The sequence below is a fragment of the Sarcophilus harrisii genome, chromosome 5 (assembly GCF_902635505.1).
Source record: "Sarcophilus harrisii chromosome 5, mSarHar1.11, whole genome shotgun sequence".
Classification (NCBI taxonomy): domain Eukaryota; kingdom Metazoa; phylum Chordata; class Mammalia; order Dasyuromorphia; family Dasyuridae; genus Sarcophilus; species Sarcophilus harrisii.
The window spans coordinates 20,900,971-20,926,990 of NC_045430.1; the positions used below are offsets into that span (position 1 = coordinate 20,900,971).

Below are 26,020 nucleotides of genomic sequence, written 5' to 3' on the forward strand. Positions count from 1 at the left end.
CCCCAGTCATCCCGACCTATGTCTTGCCCTTAGACTTGGGAAGTGAGGCTGACAAAAACACCTCTCCCCCTTCGCAATTCCCCAATCAAGGGGGATTTTTGTTGTTGTTGCTGTTAGTAGCTATGAATATCTCCAGAAACAACCACCCAATCAGTAGCACAACTGCCACTGGATCATGGAGCCAGGTGCCTCCGGGAGCACCACCCCCCCGCGTGTGGTGACTCTGCCGGGCCCTATTGGGGGTTTCTTGGCGAAGACCCTGGAATCATTTGCCATTCCCTCCTCTCGTGGGTCCCGGACGAGGAACGGCTCGGAAACGTCTGAGGCCGCCTCCGAACCGGCATTTCTGACTGCAGGCACCTCGCTGACCTTAGGCAATGTTTTCCAAATGAATTAAAAAGTGATGCAACTTTAGTGTCCCGGCCCCCGGATGATCTTGCGGAGAGAGGAAGAGCCGAGTTCAAAAGCAGCCTCAGACACCCATGGATGAGTCGCTTAACCCGCCTGCCTCAGTTTCCCCCTCTGGACAGGGCGGGGGCTGACCTCGGACATCCACCCCCACTTTTCAGAGGAGGAAACTCCCAGGGAGGCGGCTTAAGATGAGAGAATTACGTTGTAGTTAGAAGGGGGCTCAGAGGCCATCCAGGCTTTTCTGCTCAGGAAACAGCCGGAGGGATAAGGGGGTGACAGAGTCAGAGGGACAGAGAGCGCAGACCGAGGCGTGGCGGCGGCGGGGCGGAGGCTCTCGCGCCCCGCCCTCCTCGCCCCCCCGCCCCGCCCCAGGCGCCACATCATCAGGGGACTCCTGGTTCCCAGCTCGGCCCGGCCGCAGCGGTCCCGGACCCGCAGCAGCCGGCGGCTCCGGCGCATGCGTGCAGGGCCCCGGAGAGGTACTCGGAGGGAAAGGGCCGGGCGGGCCCCAGGGCGGGCGCGCGGCCCGACGCGCGCGGCCGGGCGGGCGGGCGCGCGCGCGCCGCGCTCTCGGGCAGCCCGCACTGGCCGAGCCGGGAGCTGTCACGGCGGAGCGGGCGGGGGCCGCAGCCCGGCCACGCCGACTCCCCGCGGGGCCCTGACCCCCGCCCCCAGCAAGCGCCGCCTGGGCAGGTGAGGATGGAGGGAAGGTCGCGGCTCGTGCGGGGGCGGGGCCGGCCCCCGCAGCGCCTGCCAGGTAGGGCCGGGGAGGGAAACTGAGGCCGGCGGGGGGGGGTGTCAGGGAGCCGCTGGCGCCGGCGGGGAGCCTGGGGCCGCGCCCCTCCCGCAAGGGGCACTTTGGGGACCGTGCCACCCGGCAGGGGAAACTGAGGCCGGGAGAGGCTCCGGCCCGCACGGGGCGCGGGGTTCGAGTCCCGGCCCTGCCCGCAGCAGCGGCGACTTTCTGGGCCTCCCTTTCCTGCGCCAGATCGCGTTCCCGCCGGGCGCGTGACCTCGGTTTCCTCTTCTGCTGATTGAGGGGAGCCGGTGGCGTCAGGTGCCCGGGCCAGGGCCGCAGCTAGCAAGAGCCGGGGCTGGATTGGAACCCAGGTCCTTCCTCCCGCCTCCAGCGCCCCCTCCCCCCACCTGTCACTGTTGGGGTGAGGACTTGGGCCCCAAGGAGCAGAACTCGCGCTCTCACCTGTGCTTCCAAGGCCAGCCCTTTGCCCCGGGGCCTCAGTCTCCCCATCTGTAGCATGAGGAGGCTGCCCCCTTTGCCTTTCCTGGGGTTGGGATTGACCGCCTCGGCCCCTGCGGGCCCCGGCCCCCCCCCCGCGGCGCAGAGTGACCTTCTCCGGTCCCTGTAACAGAAGGGAGACCCCCCAGAAGGCGCGTCCCAGATCCCGCGGAGGGAGGGTTCTGTGGCTGGGCCTGGCTGGGCCCCTCCCTGCCGGAGACGCGGAGGGTTGGCGGGACCTGGCTCCGGGCCTGAGGGCTACCTGAGCTCTGCTCCCGGTCTGGTTGGAGCGGCGCAAGCCACCTGCCTCGCCCGGCCGGGCTGGGGCTGCTGCGAAGAGCCCTTCCTATGCTGTTCTGCAGCTGGCAAGGCGGGGGCTTCTCTGCCAGGCCAGACCAGAGGCACAGCCGGCTTTCCTCCCTGGGCTTCAGGAGGGCCGGGGCTAGGCCACCTGCGTGCCACCGGCCCCAGGGCCCCTCTGAACATCACTTTGTGGGGTCCTTACGGGCCAAGACAGGTCCCAGAGGCTCACGGAAGCGGGCAGCGCCAAGGGGCCTTCCAGTTGTGCTGGTACTCCAAGCTTGGAGAGGCACAGAACACAACTCTTTTTTTTAAAAATTCAACAGTTTTTTTATTCCAATTAACATATAAAGCTAGCTTTCGATGTTCATTTTTGTAAGATTTTTATGTTCCAATTTTTTCTTTTCTCCCTCTTCGTTACCTCTATCCTCCCCAAGACAGCAGAGCAATCTGATGTTATACATGCACAATGCTTTAAACATATTTCCATATTAGTCATGTTGTGGAAGAAAAACTGGAACAAAAGGGAAAAACCATGAGAAAGAAAAAGCAAACAGATATTTTAAAAAGAGTGAAAATAATATGCTTTCATCAGCATTTAGAATTCATAGTTCTCTCTCTCTGGATGCAAAGAGCATTTTCCATCCCTCGACTATTGGAATTGTATTGGATTAATGTTTTGCTGAGAAGAGCTAAGTCTATCATACGGACTCTTTTTCTTTAAAAACAAACAAAACAAAAAACAACTTTTTCTTTTTTCTTTTACTTTTTCATCACCGGAATTGCTTCCAGTGTCCATTCCCTCTCCCAGAGAGCTATCTGATATAACAAATTCTATTTTTTAAAGAAAAAAAAAGGCCCCCCCCCAAAAAAAAGTCAGCAAAACTGATCGATCCTTCAAGAGTCTGAAAACTTGGGCATTGTGTCATAGCCCCAGCCCTTCCGCCAGTAAAGGCGTGGGCCCCCCTTTAAGTCTTGGGCTTTATTTTATGGCTCAGCAGTTATGTAACATTCTCATTTTTTCCTCCTCTTGTGCATTTGAAGAATCAGAAAACAACTCTTGACAGACTCTAGGCTCTGGGTCAGTGCAGAGGCTGCTGGGTTGGGAGTCAAAAGATCTGGTTTCAAATGTCACCTCTGTTGCTTACTATTCTTGAGACAAGGGGCAGATCACTTCCTTTTTCTGGGCCCCTTTTCTTCGTCTTGAAATTGATGGGCTTGGACCCAATGATCTGTCACCCACAATAATTCAACATACATTTATTAAGCTCTTTGGATGGACTAGGGATTAAAAAGGTAACAATAACTGAATTTACATTCAGAGTGTGCACAGATAAGTAATGTCCAAAGAACTTTGAGCAAGAGCACTAAGCTTGGAGAACTGGAAATGTTGCTTTTCTTTTTTTCCTTTATATTTCCTGGACTTAGCATAATGCCTGGTATGCAGTAGGTGCTTAATGAATGTTGATTGAGTGATTTTGGGGATTATGCTAAGAAGTCTTCATAGAAGAGGTGCCACTTGAGCAGAATTGAGGAAGTTGTTATTGTAGATATTGATGTGAATACCTGGAAGCAGCCAGGTAGCCCAATGGATAAGTACTCTCCAGACCATATCTGCCAAAAAAATCATAACTTACAACTCCCCATCTAAGTGTTTGTCATTAATAGTTAGCCAGAGGACACGATTTAGAGTAAAGGTATTTAATGAAAGGTATAATAATAATAATAATAATAAAGTATCGCTAAAATATTTCTTCCACAAATTTAGAGCATATTTTCCCACAGATTCCCATACCATCTATCAATAAATTGATATTTATCTCATTCATATATATGTATATATACATATAAAACTAAAACATAATATATATATATAATATAAAACTAAAAAGAGTAGGGAATACATCAAAGAGGTATACATAGAGAGAGTATGTTTGGCAGGGACACATAATGTGGTTTTGCTTACACGTGTAGCCAAGATACCTGTACAGTAGGACAAGTCCTACCACCAGTGTTTCTGGAGCCCTGCCGTATCCTGGCTGTGCTCCCACTGAGTGTGCTCCCCACTGGTCTCCCCTGAGCACCATGTCTTTGCCCTATATGGCTTTTCACTTGAACCACTTCAGGGTGGTTCAGCTGATTGTAAAACTTCCATTAAACATGGTCTGGCCTGGACCCCACAGTGCTATGGAACTTTTCCCTGCCTAGTTCCATTGAAATTTTTTAGCTATGGAACCAGTCTCTTCCACATGAGAAGAGTGTGCTCTGTTGTGTTCTTTTCATTTAAAAGGTGAAGACTTTTCATTTAGAAAAATTGCTGAAATGCAAATTAAGACAACTCTGAGGTACCACTTCACACCTCTCGGAGTGATTAAAATGACAGGAAAAGATAATGAATGCTGGAGGGGATGTGGGAAAATTGGGATCCTTACCTGTATCCGCCCTGTAATGAGAGTGGAGAGAATGTAATGAGAGACTGATTTGAGAGATGCTATTGATATAAAATTGACAAGACTTGGCAACTGATCAGGGATGAAGGAAAGAAGATCTGGGAATCATTTCTGGGTATTTGGGAAGATGGACTGCCAATTAGGGTACCCATTGGACTTTGGGCGGAAAATTTGTAGGTGGGGCACATCCTTGTGTAATGTGATACTTGTAGGACATTTAGGAGGTGAGATCCAGTAAGCACTTAATGTGTGACTGACATGCAGGAAAGAGGTCAGGGCTGGATATATGGATTCAGGAATCAGTAGATGAAACTTGAATCCTTGGGAGCTGATAGTCTCCAGAGAGATAACATAGTACAAAGAGAAGAGCATCAATACAAATTGCTGAGGAACACCAGCTCTCACAGGACAGGAAATGGATGATGATCATCAGCAAAGGAAATTGGCTGGGTACAATCAGACCGCAAATGTCCCTTCCAGTTTTCAGTCTGTTTCTGCATGAAGGTAAGCAAGTTGTTGATCAAATCAGTCAATTCAATTCTCCTTTTTTGACCAAGATGATGACTGAATAAGAGCTATTTGAACTTTATTTAGTCATCATCCCATACAAATGAAGAGAATTTAATTTGAACCTTTCTTTTAAAATATCCTACAAGCTTATTTAGATCTCCTTCCTGTTCTACCCCTTTCCGATTATATTTTTTTCTGGGATCCTGAGAAAAAAAGAAATCAGTATAACCAGAGGTTTGACAAAGATATGAAACTGACTGCAGAATTTTAGAGCTAGATAGTGGCTATCCAGGCCAATCTGTTTTCCAAAAGGAATGCCCAAACAGGGGATTTTTGCTTTCAGATTTAATTTGAATAATCATAATATCATAGTATTAATGAATATTAATCACTAGTATTAACAAAATTTAGGAAAATCAAACAAATATAGTATATTTCTTTTTCATTTAAGAAAAAAATTTTTTTTGATATGTGAGTTTGGATATATTGGATTACTTGCCATCTAGGGAAGGGGGTGGGGAGAAGGGAGGGAAAAAATTTAAAACACAAGATTTTGTAAGGGTGAATGTTGAAAATTATCTTTATATATTCTGAAAATGAAAAGCTTTAATTAAAAAAATGTGAGTATGGGAAGTCTATCTCTTCCTAAATTGAAAGGGACCTTTATTAAAATATTGTTCATAATTTTAGATGGACTAAAAAAAAGTCTTGTAGATGGCTTTTGCTTTTAAATCAACTTTTTTTTTGGAAGCAGTTGGTGTTAAATGATGCGTCCAGGGTCACACAGCTATTAAGTGTCTGAGCCACCTGCATCCAGAGAGAGGACGATGGGGTCTTTGAACACAGGTCTTGTTGACACCAGGCCTGGTGTTATGTGCACTGCTTCACTTAACTGCCCCTAAATTAGCTCTTTCTTGAAATATCGTCCTTCCCACTAGAGACTGAACTCTTTTATAACAAAGAAAAACAATTAAGCAAAAACCTACGTAAGCATGGTGACCGTGTCTGATAAAAATACATATATCGTTTTGCCCCAGGACTGGTTACTCACCTGTGTTAAGGAGGGACTAGGTTTCATGATCTCTTCTTTAGAGCCCCCATTGGTGTTTCACTTACCTTGGCTTTTTATGACTTAGCTTTTTCTTTGTTGTGTTGAAGATTTAGTTTTGGTTCTGTTTATTTTCTGTATTGGTTCATAAAATCTTTCCATGTTTTTCTGAATTATTCATAGTCACCATTTCTTATTACATGCTAATATTGTACTGCATTTATATGCCAGTTTGTTCAGTCTTGGTAAGGAATGTATGACTCATTTAACTGTATATCCAGATAACCTTTCTGGGCTTACAAAAATAGTAGTGGTTAGAGCTAAAGGTATTTTTTAAAAAATAATAATAGCTTTTTCTTTTTCAAAATATATGCAAAGATAGTTTTCAACATTCACTCTGGCAAAACCTTGTGTTCCAAACTTTTCTCCCTCTCTCTATCTCCCACCTCTCCTAAACAGCAAATAGTCTGATATAGGTTAAACCTGTGCAATTCTTCTAAACCTATTTTCACAATTTATCATGCTACACAAGAAAATCAGATCAAAAGGGGAAAAAAGGAGAAAGAAAAAAACAAGTAAATAACAATGAAAAAAAAGTGAAAATGCTGGGTGCAGATGGCTTTCTCCATCACAAGACCATTGGAACTGCCCTGAATCACCCCAAACGAGACATAGCCCACTTTATGGGGAGAAAGATAGAGAAGGAAAAGTATTACTTATTTCCATTTCATACAGAAATATCGGGGCAGCCAAGTGGCTCAGTAAATAGATATTTTCTAGCTGCATGACCGGGCAAGTCAATTTGCTTCTGTCTGCCTCTGTTTCCTCATCTGTGAAATGGAGAAAACAATGGCACCTACTTCCCCAAGTCGTTGTGAGCATTGAACAAGATAATGTATGAAAAGCATTTGGCAAATGAAGGGAGATTGTAAGAGCTAGCTGACCTGTTGGATGACAGTATCCAAACTAGGATCCAACAGGGTAGAATGATGGACTAAATCAATTAAGTTTAAATGTTGTGCTGTTGTTCAGTTATTTCAGTGTTGTCTACCTCTTGTGACTTCATTTGGGATTTTCCTGGCAGAGATACTGGAGGGGTTTGCCATTTTTTTCTCCAGCTCATTTTACAGATGAGGAACCGGAGGCAGACAGGTTCAGTGTACTATTTTTATCCCCATTTTGCAGATGAGGAACCTGAGACAGACAGGTTAAGTGTACTTGTGAGAATTAAATGAGATAATATAACACAGTGCCTGGCACATAGTAATCATTATATGAATATTAGTTAACTATTGTTATTGGTGACAAAACAGTCTGCGTGGTTAAATATGACTTTCCAGGGAAAAAGTTGGAACAAAAGTCCTGTCTTCTGACCCCCAAATTCACTATTTGACATTATAGACTTTCTCAGTGCTCGGGATTCCCCCTTTTTAGCGACCCTCCTTTTCTGACCTTGGATTCAGTTGGTGGCCATTATCTTCAAGGTTCTACCCTCAAAACATAGTTTTAGGGAAAGATCTGCAAGGTTTTAGTGAAAATGACTGGCAAGACTTAAAATAGCTTTCTTCCTGGGGTTATTTTCATTCTAAACAGTGACAAAGCCTTAAATTCAGTTCACATACCTATAATTTGTATCATTTCAGTCAGCAAGGTTCTGAAAGAAGGTATTTGGAGAAGCCTGAGACCTGAATCTCCTGCAGTCATACCAAGTAGGCCATAGTCTGCTTTTAAAGTGAGCCTTGCCTCTAATTGATCCACTCAGTAGAGTCTGCCTCACCTCCTTACCCCCAGTCACCTAAGCTATAATTCTTGGGATTATTAAAATGGAACTGTTTTGAGTGGTGAGAAATAGTAACTGAAAAGAAACATAAGGGAACTTTAATTTTAATTCCAGGTTTTCTAGCAACAAATATAACTTCAGAAATAATATTTAATCCTTTTATGAAGTAAGAATAACAATTTTAGTATACGTCTCAGCTTTTGGAATTAATGAAATTATTATAATTTAAAAATTAACTTTCTGAAAATATAATAGACAAACTAGCAATCTTTGACTAATAATGGTTTCTTTCTTTCTATCCTTTCTCTCTCCCCCCGCTCCCCTGAGTCTCGCCATAGCTCCTGCACTGTTGGGGAAAAAGTATAGTTTTTCAAGAATCTTAAATGTAATAGAAAGGGATAGATGGTATAGCACATGGCTTAAATGAACTAAGGATCAGAGTCCCTAGGAAGATGGTCCAACTTAGATCCTTGTCTTAGAATATTCCCCCCCCCCCCCCTTAGGGAACATTTTATTTTATTGTACTTCCTGAAAGTCTACCAGTTAGAGATTTGGTGAGAGTGAGGAATGGGGCTTTATCAGCACTATATAGAGTCAAAGTCAATTAGGATTACTTATCTGACATTTTTAAAAAAATGCAGTTTGAAGAGAGTTAAGAAACTAACAGCCATCTTAGAGTAAATTACATAAATGAATTTCTCCTAATACCCAATTTAGATCTGAGACATGGAGATAGTAGAAGCTTTGATTGGGAGACTGTGCAAAAATGGAGAGGTGGAAGGCCGGAGGGTGTACTGCTACTACTGTTACATTTCTTTCTTTATCACTCTTCCCTTTAAAGTATATGTGTGGCTATGTCAGGGACCACCCAAGTGTGGGGACTTGGGGAGAGGAGATACAGATCTATAATGAAAGGTACTAAAGAAAAACTGATTATTGGAAAGTTTTACCAAAGAGCCAGTTCTGATCCACTAGAAGAAAGGGAGATTTAACATCATTGTATGCTTGGGAAGCACTGAGAGTGATTTGTCCAACATCTTACAGACATTATGTGTCAGAGGAACTGGGACATAGATCTTGTGGCTTCAAGATAGTCTCTACCTGTTATGCCATATTGCCTATAGTGGGCATATATTAAACACTTAATGATTGCTGGATAATATCATTTCCCTTTTTTAAAATTTTGGACCCAGTAACTAGTGTTCTGGATCAGGTGAAGTGTTGTAGCCATGCTGTATTTAGATTTCATTACAACATTTACTGGACACTCTCATGCTGCCTCTGTGGAGAAGACAAGGTAATGTCCAGAGACATGGTTAGGCAGTAGTGCTGTTACATAGGATGATGGGACCCATGGAGCGGTGATTAATGGTAAGGAAGTTTCCAGTCCAGTGCCTTAGGGATCTGACCTTGGCCTTGTTCTGCCTGACATTTTTACTACTGACTTTATAAAAACCTAGGTGGCTTGCTTGTTAAGTTTGCAAACAAAGGGAGGTTGTAAGAGCTAGCTGATATGTTGGATGACAGTATCCAAACTAGGATCCAACAGGGTAGAATGATGGACTAATTCAAATAAGTTTAGATTTTGCTGCTCTTGTTCAGTTATTTCAGTGTTGTCTACCTCTTTGTGACTTCATTTGGGATTTTCCTGGCAGAGATACTGGAGGGGTTTGCCTTTTCTTCTCTAGCTCATTTTACAGATGAGGAACCTGAGGCAGACAGGCTTAATGTATTTTTGTCCCCATTTTGTAGATGAGGAACCTGAGGCAGACAGATTATATCACTCACTTGCCCAGGCTCACACCTAATAAACATACAAGACAGTATCTGAACTTGAAACTTCCTGCCTCCAGGCTCAGTGCTGTGTCCATTGCACCATCTGTCTTTGACTTAATCACAAATGTTTTATGGTTCCATGCCTTCTGACTTCACTGTATTATTCTTTCCTCTAGCTTTTTATTTATTTTTTTATTTTTGGTGGAAGAGGAGGAGGAGGAGGAGGAGGGAATTGGGGTTAAGTGACTTGCCCAAGGTCATACAGCCAGGAAGTGTTGAGTTTCTAAGGACAGATTTGAACTCAGGTCCTCCTGATTTCAGGTCTGGTGCTCTATCTACTGCACCACTTAGCTGCCCCCGTATTATTCTTTCCATGGTATCTACCCAATGCTGTCTACCCCATATAGCTTTTACAAATAAGAGTTTAATAATGCGGAGTTTTTTGTCCAGGAAATGATTACGGGGTTACAGTAATCATGACTTCATGAGATTGCAATGTAAGAGTTGGAGAGTAAGGGACAAAAAATATTTTTCTCAAAACATGGTTCTGTCTAGGGCTGGGGCCACTGTGCAGAAAGTGAGCTGGGTCAGGAGAAGGGGTATCTGGGCTGGACCGAATGTCACAAGGGGAAGCCTGAGAATAAGGGGAATCATGACGTAGTCTTGTTTCTACTGTCAGTCATCCCACTTGGGGGGGGCATCACTCTTCCACTTGGTGCCTCAATTTCCCCAGCTGGAAAATGAGGGAAGTTGGTCTCAGGAGATGGCATTGGATGCTCTCTCCAGGTTTAAATCAATGACCCTGGGGTTTGGTTTGGTTCCCAGCACTGCCACTTTATACCTGTGTGACCTGGGATTAATCACTGAAAGCTTTTGAGCCTGGGTATCTTCATTTGTAAAATGAAGAACTCGGAGTTGGGGGACCTCTGAGATACCACCTAAATGTACAACTCTGTGGTCTTGTGATGCATAGTCAGGAAATAGTGTGTGGTGCCATGGAGCCAAGCTGACTATAATGGAGTAAAAATAGAAATTTCAAATACTCCATTATTACCGAAACCAGAACAAAATTCAATTTCCCTGATACACTGTGATCATTTTCCAATATTTAGGTTTAAATCCAAGTTTTTATGTTGTCTGGGGGCCAATATCACTTTTTTTTTGGTGGAAGTTAAATAAATTGGAATGTCAATAGAATCATCTTAAGAATTGTTATTTTATGAAATAGAATCATAGAATTTATAGCTGGGGAGGGACCTTATTGATTGTCTAGATGAAGCCCTCATTCTATACTTGGGGAGACTGAGGCCTAGTGGCTTAGGGCCTTGTCCAAGCTCACCTGAGTAGGAAGTAGCCAGAGTTGGTATTTAGTCCCAGAGAGTCAAACTCCAACTCCAATTCTCCTACAACACCATGGGTGCCGCTCCCTCCTCCTCCCCCAGTCCCCATTGTTGTTTTTGAGGGCTGCCAGTGGAAGTGTTCATATTTGAGAGCATTCGACGACTTGACCAAAGCACACTTTTAATTTTTTTTCCAGATAGAACGTGGTATATTTGGATTAGGATTAGTTTTGTTTTTTAAATGTGCTTTATTGATGCTTTTAAAAAAACATCCTTTTTACTTCTCAACAGCTCCTCCCTCCCTAAAATACACACCAATTCTTTGTGGTCCGATAAAAAAAGATCAGTCAACAGATCAGCCATATCTGACAGTGTCTTCCTCATTCATACTGAGAGGGGGAGTGAGTCCTTGTCGGTCTGAAGTAGTGATTAGCTAGTATTCTGCTATCTTTCAGTGCTATTTTCAAATGAGATAATATCTGTACAATGTTTACTTACCCCATAGCAGGTGATTAATAATACTTGTACCTTCCCCTTTCTTTTCCTTTTATGTTATTTTAGTCATTCTGTAAGTTGTTTCCTTGATTTTGCTTACATTTCTTTGCATCACCTCATACAGCTATGAAAGGTGAGTCTGTTCTCTATCACCCTAAGTTTTGAAAGGCTCATTGACCTACAAGTCAGCCTGGTGGATAATTTTTTTTTTTTTTTTTTTTTTTTTGGTGACAGCTGCTCTCGAAGCTCATTGACTCTCTTAGAAATCTTGTGGTTTGTATCAATGTGGGGAGAGAGGTCCCACATCCCCTCCAATCATACTTTAAAGTACTGAAGAAGTTTTATCTCAGCCAATGAACATCAGCCAAATGCATCTCTCTGCAGATGCTGTGCTGGGGGTAGGAGAAATGAAAGACTTTGGGGAGACAAACCTAATTCTGGACCTGAGTTTCCTGCACAAGGAGGAAGTCATTGCAGGGATATACATGATGGGAACCTTGATGTGACTGTTTCACCTTAGAATGTTTTTTAGAGAGGGAGGTTAAAGCTGGACATAGGCTGATGTGCTTATTAGGTTTCAAGAGAGCAGATTTCCAAACATTTTAGAGAAGGAGAAGCAGGATTTCGTGTTCTGAAATTCTTTTTTTTTTTATTTTAATTAAAGCTTTTTCTTTTCTTTTCTTTTCTTTTCTTTTCTTTTCTTTTCTTTTCTTTTCTTTTCTTTTCTTTTCTTTCTTTTCTTTCTTTTCTTTCTTTTCTTTCTTTTCTTCCTTCCTTCCTTCCTTCCTTCCTTCCTTCCTTCCTTCCTTCCTTCCTTTCTTTCTTTCTTTCTTTCTTTCTTTCTTTCTTTCTTTCTTTCTTTCTTTCTTTCTTTCTTTCTTTCTTTCTTCCTGAGGCAATTGGGAATAAGTGACTTGTCCAGAGTCACACAACTAGGAAGTGTTAAATGTCTGAGACCAGATTTGAACTCATGTCCTCCTGACTTCAGGACTGGTGCTCTATCCACTGCCCCTAAAGCTTTTTATTTTTAAAACATATACATGGATAATTTTTCAACATTGACCCTTGAAAAACCTTGTGTTCCAAATTGCTTCCCTTTACCCGACCCCTTCCCTAGATGGCAAGTAATCCAATATATGTTAAATATGCACAATTCTTCTGTACATATTTCTACAATTATTGTATTATATAAGAAAAATCAGATCAAAAAAGGAAAAAAAGAGAAAGAAAACAAAATGCAAGCAAACAACAAAAAGAGTGAAAATGCTATGTTGTGGTCCACACTCAGTTCCCACAGTCCTCTCTCTGGGTGCTATGGCTTTCTTCATCATAAGATCATTAGAACTGATGTCCTGAACTTCTGCTGGAAAAGTTTGCACAAGAGAAATAGAAAGCCTTCAGGAATGGAATTCTAAAGAGGTAGAGGCACTCTGATGAATCTTACTTTGATCTGAACCATAGAGAGGAAGGCTGAATGCAAATTACTCTCTCACTGCCCCCCAGCACATGTACAAAAACCACAGTACAGAAATACATTAATCTCAAAAGGGAAGTAAAAGTAGAAGGGAAGAGCAGAGGATTAGAAGAAATAGGGCCCCCCAGCACACATACAAAAATCACAGTATAGAAATATATTAACCTCAAATGGGAAGTAGAAGAAGATGGGGAAAAAGATGGAGAGAGAGGGGAGAGAGAGTAGGTTATGAGAATAAGTAAGGGAATAATTGAAAACAAAACAGTCTCCAATTAGAGAGGAAATAGAGGGATTAAGGGGAGATTAAAAGGAAAAAAAGAATAAAAAACTTAGAATCAGGTGCAGAGCCAGAGAAAGACAAGATAGGTAATAGAGCAGAAACAGATTTTCACTTTATATATCACAAGTATTACACACACACACACACACACACACACACACACACACACACACATTTTCTCTTTCCCTCTCCCATTTTCTTATTTATAATAAGAATAAGGGAGGTGGGGCAAAGAGAGGAAATAGCACAGGAATACAGAATGGAGGGAAGTTCACTGTTAACAGTCATAACCATGAATGTGAGTGGGATGTACTCACCTATAAAACAGAAGAAAATAGCAGAATAGATTAGAAAGCAAAATCCAGTGATATGTAGCTTACAAGAAGAAATGCAATTGAAACATAAAGATTCTCTTTAAAATAAGGGACTAGAGCAAGCTTTATTATGTTTCAGCTGAACTTAAAAAATGTAGAGATAGCAATTATAATTTCAAATAAGGCTACTATAAATATAGACATGATAAAAAGAGATGAGTTGGGAAATACAGGAAACACAATATTTAAAATACTACAGACAGATATTAAATCATAGATATATACACATGTACCAAAACACATAGCTTCTAAATACTTAAAGGAAATGATACTGGAATTGTAGGAAGAAATAGAGAACTATGATTATCACTATACTCCCTTCAAACCTGCATGCATCTAATTAAAAAATTATCAAGAAAGAAGTTAAGGACCTGAATGGATCTTAAGAAAAATGGAAGGGGACTCCATCTCAGAGATTCAACCACATTGTGTCAGCTCTCATGGAGCTTTATTGCCTCACATGAGACTATGATCCACAAAAATCTATAACCTTGTGAGCAATCTTCTGGCCTTTTAGATGCTCCTGAAGTCTAAGCATTGTCACTTTAGAGCTCTTTGGTTTGGAGAAAAATATAGTGAGCCTCTTACAGGGGTCCTCAAACTTTTTAAATAGGGTGCCAGTTCATTGTCCCTCAGACTGTTGGAGGGCCGGACTATAGTAAAAACAAAAACTTTGTTTTGTAGGCCTTTAAATAAAGAAACTTCATAGCCCTGGGTGAGGGGGATAATCATCCTCAGCTGCCGCATCTGGCCCGCGGGCCATAGTTTGAGGACCCCTGCCTAGGACTTTGCCCAAAGTCACATCACTCCTAAATCGTGGTGCTGGCATTGAATCTTTTTTGGGGGGCTATTGAATCTTAGGACCCCCAACTCCAAATCCGTGTTTATGTCAGTACTGGATGACTTCTGCCTCCTAGAATTCTGTTACAGCCTATAAATTTGGTTTGTTCCCTTGATCACTAAAGAATTAAAGTTGTGAGTCATTGAAAAAGGCAGTGGGGAGGTACATGTTGAACCTAAGTAGGCTGCACAGGAGGATGTCGGGGGTATTGATGATCAGAAACACATGTAGTTTAGTGAGCAGCATGAAGGTGGAAGAAGAGTGCTCTACTGGGCCAGGTAGTACAGTGGAGAAAGTGTTGGTGTTGGAGTCAGGAGGACCTCCTCCTGAGGAGGTTCTGATCTGGCCTCAGATACTTCCTAGCTGTGTGACTTTGGGCAAGTGACTCCACTGTTTGTCTCAGTTTCTTCATCTGTAAAATGAGCTGGAGAAGGAAGTGGCCAACTACTTCAATATTCTGTCAAGAAAACCCGCAATGGGGTCAGGAAAAGTTGAACATGACTAAAAGTAACTCAACAACAAATTGATATCCATACAGCGTCAAGAAATCCCAAGGAATGTTCCTCGGCACATCCATCAGGTAAAGAGTGTCCAGAAGGATGTAGCCTGGATGAGCTAAATGGGCCTTATATGACAGGATGAGAAGGTGCAGACAGGTTACTGTATACTGATGTGGAGAAGGAGTAATTATATTGATTAAATTACAATGCCATGGCTCATCAGTGCACAGAGCACTGGTCCTGGATTCAGGAGGACCTGAGTTCAAATCCTGCCTCAAACACTTAACACTTAATTATTCCTGTGACCCTGGACAAGTCATTTAACCCCAGTTGCCTTGCAAACAAAACAAAACAAATTACAATTCTATATTGAAATAAAAACGTTTTTATGTTGGACTTCAAAAGGAGCTAGGGCCCTGAAATAGAACTTTTTTTTCTGGTTATATTGGTACATTCGTTGTTGTTGTTGTTGTTTTAACACATTTCCTTATGAATCATGTTGGAGGAGAAAAATCAGAACAAATGGGAAAAACCATGAGAGAAAAAAAAAACAGAAGGAAAAGGAAAAAAATAAGTGAACATAGCATATTTTGATTTGTGAGTCTCCATATTTCTCTCTCTGGCTGTAGAAGATATTTTCTATCCAAAGTTTATATAAAATAAATACACAAATACAAGATAGTTTGGGATTGAAGAAAGTACCAAGAGCTGGAGAACAGGATCTAGACAGAAAATAACATGTGAGCCAAGCTTTGGAGGGAATTAAAGATGCTAGGAAGTCAAGGTGAGAAGAGAGTTGCAGGGGCAGAGCTTGGAGGCCATGGAAACAAAAGCACAGAGGTGGGAGATGGAGCCTCATGGGAACAACCAGCAAGAAGGGCAGAGCCATGGGAAGGGGGAGGGGAAAATAAGTAGGAAGTGAGGGTTTGGAGGACTTTGTATGCCAGATAGGAGAATTTGTGTTTTGCCTGGTCTTGTGTTTGAGGAAAACATACTTCATCTTCATCTATTCTCATCTCCACATTCTCCCTCAGTCTAAACATCCAATTAGTTACCAAATCTATAAGGTATCTTGTTTGCACCCCCTCCTATCCACTCACAAAGCTGCTCTCATCCTAGTTCAGGCCTTTATCACTTTTCCCCCGGGACTCTGCTACAAGGCTCTCCCTACTTCAATCTTTCTCCATATGGCATCATGAATCCATTGAAGTTAATATAAAGGGCTGGAAGGAACTTGACGGGGAGAAAGCTGGAGCTTCTCCCCAACTCTTTGCAAAAAAAAAAAAAGAAAGATTGTTCACCAGAGAAAGGTCACCTTATTCTATATGTTAATTTAGCTATATCCTTTCATTGTTGTTATTGTTTCAGTCTTGTGACCTCATTTGGGATTTTTTTTAGCAAAAATACTGGAGTAGTAGATTGTCATTTCTTTTTCCAGCTCATTTTACAGATGGGGAGACTGAGGCCAACAGGGTAAAGTGACTTGCCCAGTCACACAGTTTGTCAATATTTTGAACTATGGAAAAGGAGTCTTCTTGACTCCAAGGCCGGCATTCCATATAATATGCTACCTCATTCCCATCTCTTTCAATTGTGTGTAATATATTGGTGTTAGAATCATTCTTTCTATTGGAAAAATGCCATCAATTGGGGAATGGTTAATAAGCTGTGGTATATGAAGATAATGGAATATTATTGTTCTTTAAAATGATCAACAAACTGATTTTGGAAAGGATTGGAAAGATTTACATGAACTGATGCTGAGCAAAGCAAGCAGAACCAGGAAAACATTGTACACAATAACAGCAAGATTGCGTGATGATTAACTGTGAAAGCCTTGGTTCTTCTCAGTGGTTCGGTGATTCAAAGCAATCCCAATAGACTTTGGACAGAAAATGCCATCTGCATCTAGAAAAAGAACTGTGGAGATTCAATGGAAATCAACATATGCTATATTCACTTCTCTTTTTCTGTTTTTTGTTTTGTTTTGTTTTGTTTTGTTTTGTTTTTCTTCTGTGGTGTTTCCCTTTTGTTCTGATTTATTAATTAAAATTATTTTTAAAATTTTATTATTAAATATATTAAAAATAAATAAATTTACTAAAGGCAAGAAAAGGACACCCCCCTCCAAAAATGAATCATTCTTTCATTCTTTCTTTCCTTTCCAAATGGCTGTAAACTCTTTGCTGGCCTGGCTCCAGTTCTTGGGCCTACCAGGTGAGGGTGAGGTCCTTGGGGATTATCAGATCCAGATAAGAGAGGTGTAAACAAGCTTGGGGAAAGCTGGCAATGAGGAGGGGACAGTTGAGGGGAGAGAGAAACCTTTTCCAGTATTACTTAATCTTCTACTTTGGACTCAGTGAAAGCAAATGAGTGTAAATAGTCATAAAGATTAATGGGAAGTCCCAAGGTTTAATGTCCAGAAGATGACGTTACTTTCTCTATTTCCCTTTTTTCCCCTACCCTTTAAAATGTGGAAACTTTAAAAAACATTCCATCAGGAAATTTCTCTCCCATAACATTCTTACCTTTTTTTTTTTTTTTTTTTTTTTTTAAAGCCCCAGAACTGTATTGGTATTTTGTATTAGCTAAAGCCTCCCTCATGATATTCTTGTGTCTTGGTTCTCATGATGAAGCTTCTTTTCCTGTTCTCTCTCTCTCTGGCTGTTCTTTCCCAGGCTTTCATGTATATTGACTTTTGTTGCAGTGACTAATATACATGAAATATATATCCTAAGCTCCATGATGGCTTTCTCATTCTGCCCGTGGGTATGGGTGACCATCAAGGCTCTTTGGCTTTCTCTCTCTCCCTGTTACATTTTGTCCTCGGCCTCTCATCCACTGCTTCTCTGCACATGTCTCCTGTCAACAGTCACAGTTCTAGCCTCTGTCTTGTTCTTGATTTCCCAATTTGCAGCTGACACCTTGGTCTTTCCAAAACAGAATTCTTCCGGGACTTATTTGAACCCATTGTTTGTACTGCTGTTCTCCTTGTCACTTATAAGTAATGATTTTGGATGCTTCCTTTTCTCTTAAAACCTACATTCAAGGGGCAGCGAGGCAGTGGAGAGAGCACCAGCCCTGAAGTCAGGAGGATCTGAGTTCAAATGTGACCTCAGACACTTAACCCCAATTGCTTCAGCAAAACAACAACAACAACGACAACAAACCCATGTCCAATCAAATGCCAGTCTTGACTTCTATTCTAAAATACCTGTTGCCTCTGACTCCATGCTCTGGCCCAGCTCTGCCCCTGGCCTGAAGAAGGCCCCCATGACTTCTTCCAGGTCTTAAACTTTTTCAGCTGGCCCTCCTGTGGACACTCCAGTGTCTTGCTGTGTAGTCAGGACTTACCATACAGATGTATTGGTCTCTTCAGGATTAGAAGTTTATAGATTCCAGAAATCAAGCATTACAGGGAGGCCAACTTGACCTGTAATGCTTCATATTACAATGCTTAATCAAATGAGCAGAACAGCTTTTGCAGTGACTAATAGTTGAGAGGCTCATTGAAAACCAGACATGGTATGTCTCTTTCTAAAATGGATTAGATATTGTATTAGGGATAGGAACTTGAAGGTAGCTTCCTCCTGCTTTTCCTGATGAAAAAAAAATAAAGTCAAATTATCTTTAGTATACTAAATAAAATTATGTGTAATATTGTGGAAAGAACATTGAATTTGGTGTCAGGAGATATGGAGTCAATATTTGAATCCAATCTTGAATCCAGATCTCCTGATAGCAAGGTCAGTTTTCTCATAATATTACTGATGTGCCTTTGGCTGGCCAGATCATTTCATCTCTCTAAGGCAGTTTCCTCATTTGGAAAATGATCTGACAGAAAATTGTTAATATCAATATTAATATAACTGTTCTGCCTCAATATTTTCCTCACAATGTCAGAATTTCAGCGACATCCTTAGTGTCCCCACACTTAAGATAGTCTATGATAGGTCTATGAGGTTGAGCCTTTTCTTGTCTCACTCTAAAACCTTTGCTTGTAAATGAAGTCAATTTGAGCCAGAAAGCAGCCTCTGATGTCCTTACCCCTTCCATAGGGATTCATGGCTTCATTTTACCTTTTATGGGTAAAGCAGTCAGAATGTTGTGGTTTTCCTCTAGGGGATTGCCTGTGGTAGCTGGGATTTTATAACTGGTCTTGCTGTCTTATACTTCTTCCTTCCCTCTTCTCCTAGAGCATAAGAGCTTTTCCCTTTTAGTTGGCTGGTGGGACATCCCTGGGAAAGGAGGGGAATTTTGCTACTCTCTTATCTCAGTTAAAGATGCTCTATTCCCCAATTTATGGCTTTAATTTATGAACTCTCAGTTTCAACTCTAGATCTTGTGATTTTCTTCTGGTTCTAATGAATGCCATTCTGTTTAAAAAAAAAAAAACCAACCCGGTAACAATTTGATACAGAATGTAGTTCTAAAATTCCATTTGATTTTGGAAGATGATAGAAATATTTAATATAGATTAAAATAGAAATATGCTCAACTACAAGTTGCTGCTAACAACAGCAGTATCAATAATCTAAAGAGGTGTGGATGTGCTACCTGCCTTAAATGACTAATATCAGAAAAAATGCCTTGCAAATCATTAAGTACTCTAAATCTATATGGTTTGGGACTAATTTTTCCTCCTTGGGTTTACACTGGTATAGGCAATTCCCAACAAGGAAACATTCCTCCCAACACAGATTAGATTAGTACCTGACCTGCAATTTAGAGAGTTGGGCTGGGTCCTGAGAAATTAAGTAATTAAACCCCGGGCCCTAGACCCAGGATGCATTTAACATAGGATTCAACTACACTGCTAGGTTTTCCTGACTCAAAGATCAGAGTAGAACAAAGAATTGAAAAATCACTTAAAGGTAGGCATATTTTAATTTGACATATAAACTCAGTGAGAGTAGGGATTGTTTCCTTATTTGTATTTGGAGCCCCTGTGCCTGACATATGAGGTACTTAATAATTGTTTATTGATGAATCATGAAGATAGATGTAGCAAACATTAAATTTAACCTCATATTAAATGTATAGTATATTATAGTATTTTTTCTTTTAAAAATTTCAATACATGTAAAGATAGTTTTCAACATTCATTTTTGTAAGATTCTGTGTTCTCAATTTTTCTCTCTTCCTTCATTACCCTCCTTTTCAAGACAACAGGCAATCTGATATAGGTTAAATATGTGTAAATATATTCTTTAAAACATTTCCATATTTGTCATTTCATAATATTTTTCAATGAAATTACATGACTGAAAAAGTTTGTATAGGCAGTTAACATTGGCCTTTTAAAACTCTGCTTCAAGAAATTTTACACACACACACAAACTCACATATAAAAGAATTAAGAGTATCTTATATTTCCCCTTGGAACAATAACTCCCCTTCTCCAAAGTCTGGCGGATCAATAGGGATGGATGTAGTAAATCATAAATGAGTCAAGGAAAGCGATAGTTACAGGAAATGTCTGATGAAAAGTATGTTTTTAGAGTTGGGAAGTCAATAAAGACTTTCGTCATCCAGGCCAATTGGCGATGCTGCAGCCCATTGTCGGGACAAGTGCCAGGTACCTTTGAGTCTGTTATTGAGAAAGAGAGGAGAGCCCAGCATGTGATGCTGAAGATGCAGAGTAGCCTACCCTGGGGATAGGGGCATGGGATTTGGCTGAATCTGGATGAGTGTGGTTGAGGGGCAGACATTTGAACTTGAACTTGGCATTGAGAGTGTGAAGGCCCCACCTTCCTGCACCCTGGTAGGTTAGAGCTCAGCCTTGGTCCGGGCAGAGCCTCAGCATTTGGTCAGAGGAGGAGCATGATGATTGGAAGGGGTGTGAAACAGACAATCTAGAGTGCCAAGGTCGTTGAGTAACCTGAGGCTGTGTACATGCAATTCACCTATCTGTCCATAGTTTGTACTCTAGGATTCCCTTGAACTGTAGTTAAAATAGTGATTGTACCCAAACCGAGTGTGCACATGCTGTGCTAAGGGGACACAGACAGGAAAGTAATGGGGGTGGGGGTGGGGTGGTAATCCCGGCCTCCCGGGGGCGTGGCCTCTTATAAAAAGAGGATGCCCTTTTATTCCCCTGGATGGTGGCGTGGCACCCAGAAGCTTTTGTAGAGATCTACCTGAGGTAACCTTCAGTGTGGGATATATCCTGAGAGTGGATGCCTCTTTATCATATTCCTAGAGAAAGAGCAGTGATTTGGGGGACTTTGAGGATAGTCCTTGAAGCAGAAGGAAATAGCCTTCAGAGGGACAGGGAGAAGAGAAGGCATTGTGTGGCATGAGAAATCACCTAAAAATAAGCAGAGGCACAGTATCTGTCACACTGATGTGACCAGAGAACATTGTGCGACTTGAAAAATATTGACAGAAGCCATAAATACTGATCTGGGAGGGGATGGAGGAAATTTGACAGCCAAATAGTTGGAATTAAGCCATATGAAAAATTGCTGCTCATAGTAAGTATTAATTAATACGTATTATATCTTTTGGAGAGGAAAATATCCTTAGCAATGGAATTTATTTCATGACTCCTTTAACATTATACAGAACACAGCTTGGGAAAGAATGGGAAGATCATTGGATTGGGGATTAGGAGACCTGGCTTGGCTTTAGGTTTAAATGCTGCCAAAGACTTTGGGGAAATAACATCACCCCTCTGGATGTTTTTCTCATCTATAAAATAATAAATTATGTAAATATTTGAAATATGTCAGTCTTAAAAATGATAGGATATGCTGATCTTGATTCATATACCTTAAGTGTGACAAATTAGAAGCAGTGTGGTGTATGATGGATAGAAGGTTTCCACTCCCCAAGGCAGCAAATTCAGCTTTGGTTTCATTTTAACATTGGGATCATAGGCACGGAATTTAACTTCTTTGAGACTCATTTTCCTGGTTTGTGAAAAGCCGGGTATTTGAACTCAATAATCTCTTAAGTTTTACCCATCAATAAATCTATGATAATTTCCTTCCATCTTTTCATAAATAGATTTACCTATATCAACTTGATTATAGTGTTGTGTTATATGATGGGTTGTTTTGATAAAAGTAGTTGCTAGAAGATTTTTTTTAAATATGATTTTGCCTTATTTTGACCATTTAATTATATTATTCCATTGGTTTCACTTTTCCTCCAGCTTGGGAAAGTCATTCTAGAAATTTATTTATTTTAAGTTCATTAAAGGGCAGGTTTTATATTCTGGGTTGCACAATGAAGACAATTTACATTTTCAGAAAGAGAGAAGTCAAGTCTGTCACTTTTGTAAGATGTCTGAATGACATCTATGAATATCCTATGAATTCTATGAATAATTTCTCACCTCATTCGCAATTGTGGCTAAGCTATGTGACTTGATTCCTTAAGAACTGATTGGATACTGAGGGAAAACCACAAGAGATACTCAGTGAGTTTTGTTCTGATCGAAATGGTTTTATGTAAGAAAATATGCCTTAAATATTTGCACGAGACCACTTATGTGTCTTTTTAAACTGACTCATGCATTTGATAGCTACTTACTATCTTCACTGCAAAGCTAAATTTACACAGGGCCAGAGCTGGTCATTTAGTTTAAAAAAAAAAACAACATACAGATCATGTTGCCCCAAGAAACCCTAATCATTGAATTTTTTTCCTCAATAGTATTTTATTTTTCCAAATATATGTTAAAATAGGTTTTCTTTTCTTTCTTTCTTTCTTTTTTTTTTTTTGGTGTGAAATTTGGGGTTAAGTGTTTATGGTTGGATTTTAACTCGGGTCTTCCTGACTTCAGGGCCTGTGCTGTGTCTGGTAAGCCATCTAGTTGCCTCTGAGATATTTTCAATATTCATTTTTATAAAACTTTGTGTTCTAGATTCTTCTCCCTCCTTCCTTTCCCTTTCCCCTCCCCAAGGCAGCAAGCAATCTCTTATAGGTTATGTGTGCAATTTTAAAAAATACATATTTCCATCTTTGTCATGTTGTGCAAGAAAAATCAAACCAAAAAGGAAAAAAACACAAGAAGGAAAAAAAAAGGTGAAAATACTATGCTTCGATCCACATTCAGTCTCCACAGTTCACTCTGATATGGTGATTTCCAGAAAGCAGACACAATCTGTCACTGAGACCAAATTCAAAATGCTAGCAACACAGAATAAACCCGATTTGTATTCTTCAGGCATTGGAAAAACCCAATCAGCTCCATGCCATGATGAGAATTCCAAGTCTATTGAGATTGTCCTGGATCATCTCATTATTTCATGTATTTTTAAGTTTGCTAAGAAAAATCACTTAATTTTAGATGCATGCTGCATTTCTTTCTTTCTCAACTACTTCTTCACTTTCCTTAATTCAATCACAAAAATTGCAAATATGAAATTTGGTATAATCATCTTTAACTTTAGTTTAAAGTAAAAAATAACTTCAGTAAAGTAAAAATACTTTGTATTCTAGTTGTATGGATAAGATAGTTGGCAAATCTTTTAGTTTAATCTTATCTTGTAAGATATGTCATTTAAATATTATTTCTAGAACCAAGTTTGGTTGATTTTATTTTAATGGGTGTTTTTTTTAACTTTTGTCTACTTGTTTTGCTTGGTGTAGGGTGTATATATTTAATGTTCGAACTATTCATTGTGTTTGCTTCTGACCATTCCTGAGTTTCTCAAAAATTATTAGAATATAGCATGCAAGCAGAGTTTTCAAGGTTAATGATTTTGTGACATCACTTCTTTTGAGGAAGATTTTGGAAAATGTTGAGTATCTTTTGTTTTTATTAAATTATTTGGACTTTGGATAGTTTCAGACAGCTGAATCATATTTATGGTTGAATTCATTATCTTATTAATGAATCCATTAACCTAGTTCTCCCTTCTTCCAAACTTTCTGCTTTCTGCCCAAGTCCCCACCATTCATCTAGTCCCTCTCCCACATATCCACTCCATTACCAGTTCTTGCCATTTCTACCTTCCTAGCGTCTCTTGCATTTGACCCCTTTTCTGCATTTACCTGGCTGCTACTTTAGTTCAGACCCTCATAGCCTTTTGCCTAGATTATTCCAACAGCAGAACTAGAACTGATCTCTCTGACCCAAATCTCTCACCATTTCACCTTATCCTGTCTATAATGACTAAAAAAAATTACTGAATGTATATATCACTAAATATATAATGGCATGCTACTAAATAATATACTAAATTTATATCCTATATACCAAGTATAAAAGTATATACTACTAAATAATATACTAATTTCATATCTTATATACTAAGTATAAAACTATATACTACTAGATAACATTCTAAATATACTGTATATGCTATAAAGCCAAAGTAATTTTACTTAAAGCAGAACTGACCACATCCCTTCCCTATTCAACCAACTCCATTGGCTTCCTAAGATAAATTAGAAAGATTACTTCCTTAGCTTTTAAATCCCTATACAACTTAGGCCCAATATGTATTTCTGGCATCCAAGAACAATACTACTCCTCCCTCATTCTGTGATTCAGCCACTTTGGCCTTCTCTGTTGCTCCTCACTTCCAAGCTTCATCTTCAAATACTGCCCATCCCCTTTGTCTGGACTGCACTCCCTCCTTACTTTTGCCACACTGAGTTCCTCTTCTCCTTTAGGATCTTCTGCATGAAGCCTTTGCTGATCTCCCCTTCTCACATCTGCTAGTGGTTTCCATCTCAAACTTTTACCTTTTTTAAACGTCTTTGTATTTATATTTTATATGTACTTCTCTCCCTCATTGGAATATAAACTCATTGAAAGTAGGGGCTGTATCATTCTTAATATTTGTCTAGCACCTAGCACAGTACTGACATATAATAGGTGCTTGATAAATACTTGATTATGGACCAGTATTTGCCCTCAAGCCTTACTATTTGTGTTGTCTAGACTGTATACAGCAATTAAAAGTAATCAGAGTTAACTATTCTTCCAGTTTCCTCCCATATAAGGGGAGACATGTAAATTCATAATTAATGCTAATTTGTTTTAATTTATTTTAAGTAAAGGGATTCCCATTTAGGAGAATGAAGTCAAATAAATGAACATTTGTATTACATAACTTTATGGTCATCCACAAAAGTCCCGTTCCAGTTTCTTATCATGGCATGGAGCTGATTGGGTTTTCCAATGCCTGAAGAATACAAATCAGGTTTTTTCTGAGTTGCCAGTATTTTGAATTTGGTCTCAGTGACAGATTGTCTTTGCTTTCTGGAAATCAGCATAGCTCAACCATTTAACTAGCAAGTGTTTATTAAGTGATTGATATGGATGTGATGGAGAAAAAGTACAGGGAGAGTCAGAAAAGGTGGAAATAGGGAGGGACAGCTTGTACAAGGGCCTTCATGGGGGAGATAGATTGCCTTAAATGGAGTTTTGGCCAGAGCTCCAAATCAATGGAGATTTGGAATTTCTCTATGGGGGGGTTCATCTTTTCTTAGAGAGAAGCTGGAGCCAGATTGTGAAAGGCTTGAGATTTTCAACAGAGGAATATGTGTTTTGTCCTCAGAGCAGTGGGGAGCGCCGCCATCGGTCCTGTGTGGGAGAAAGATCAGTTTGTCAGCTGTGTGGACTTTTAATTGGAGAGGGAAGAGACTTGTGATGAAGTCCTTGAGAGAATGGTTCGGGGGTGAGATGTCAAAAGATGGGAGAAATGGAGAGATGATGGACTGGAGAAGATCTGGACGAAGGATCAGCGAGTGAGAAAGAAGAATTGTAGGTGGCAAACCTGGGTGGCAGGAAGAATGGTTGGGAAATAGGGACAAAAATAGGGAAGCTCAGAGGAGTTAATTTAGAGGAAAGATCAGTTGGGTATATTAGGGATGGACATGTCTTGCAGGCAGGTGGAAGTACAGGATTGGATCTCAGGAGAGAGAGGAGAGCAACAAATAAAGATTTGGGAGATGCTTCTTCATCAGAAATTTGACCACTTGTTGCTCTCCTGAGCTCATTAGAATAAAGAGACTATTAGTGGTATAGAAAAGGCAGTTTAATATGGTGTCACATTGGGCCTTAGACAGCCAAAGAGTAAGAAATTGAAAATGGTGTTAAGATTTGTATGGAGGGCACTGACCAGTTGGTAGCCCTCCCTCTATTAAAGGGACATTTGGCAGGTAGAGAGTAATAGAAAAAAAAATTCAAGGCGTTTAGTTATGGAACTTTGAGATTGAGAAAATCCAATGGAAAATTAGAA

General features: G+C 40.6%; 1 protein-coding gene across 5 annotated transcripts in view; it reads left to right on the plus strand.

The window, feature by feature from the left end:
• The first annotated feature begins 966 nt into the window (after nucleotides 1-966).
• The window catches only part of SLC41A2 (solute carrier family 41 member 2), a 127,998-nt gene continuing 102,944 nt past the window's right edge, over nucleotides 967-26,020 (plus strand). For 2 of the 5 annotated variants that reach the window (XM_031938841.1, XM_031938844.1), the window contains exon 1: nucleotides 967-1,168. The gene's annotated coding sequence lies outside the window, so the exon portion shown is untranslated. The other 3 variants (XM_031938843.1, XM_023504432.2, XM_012550612.3) reach the window with 3 other exon arrangements.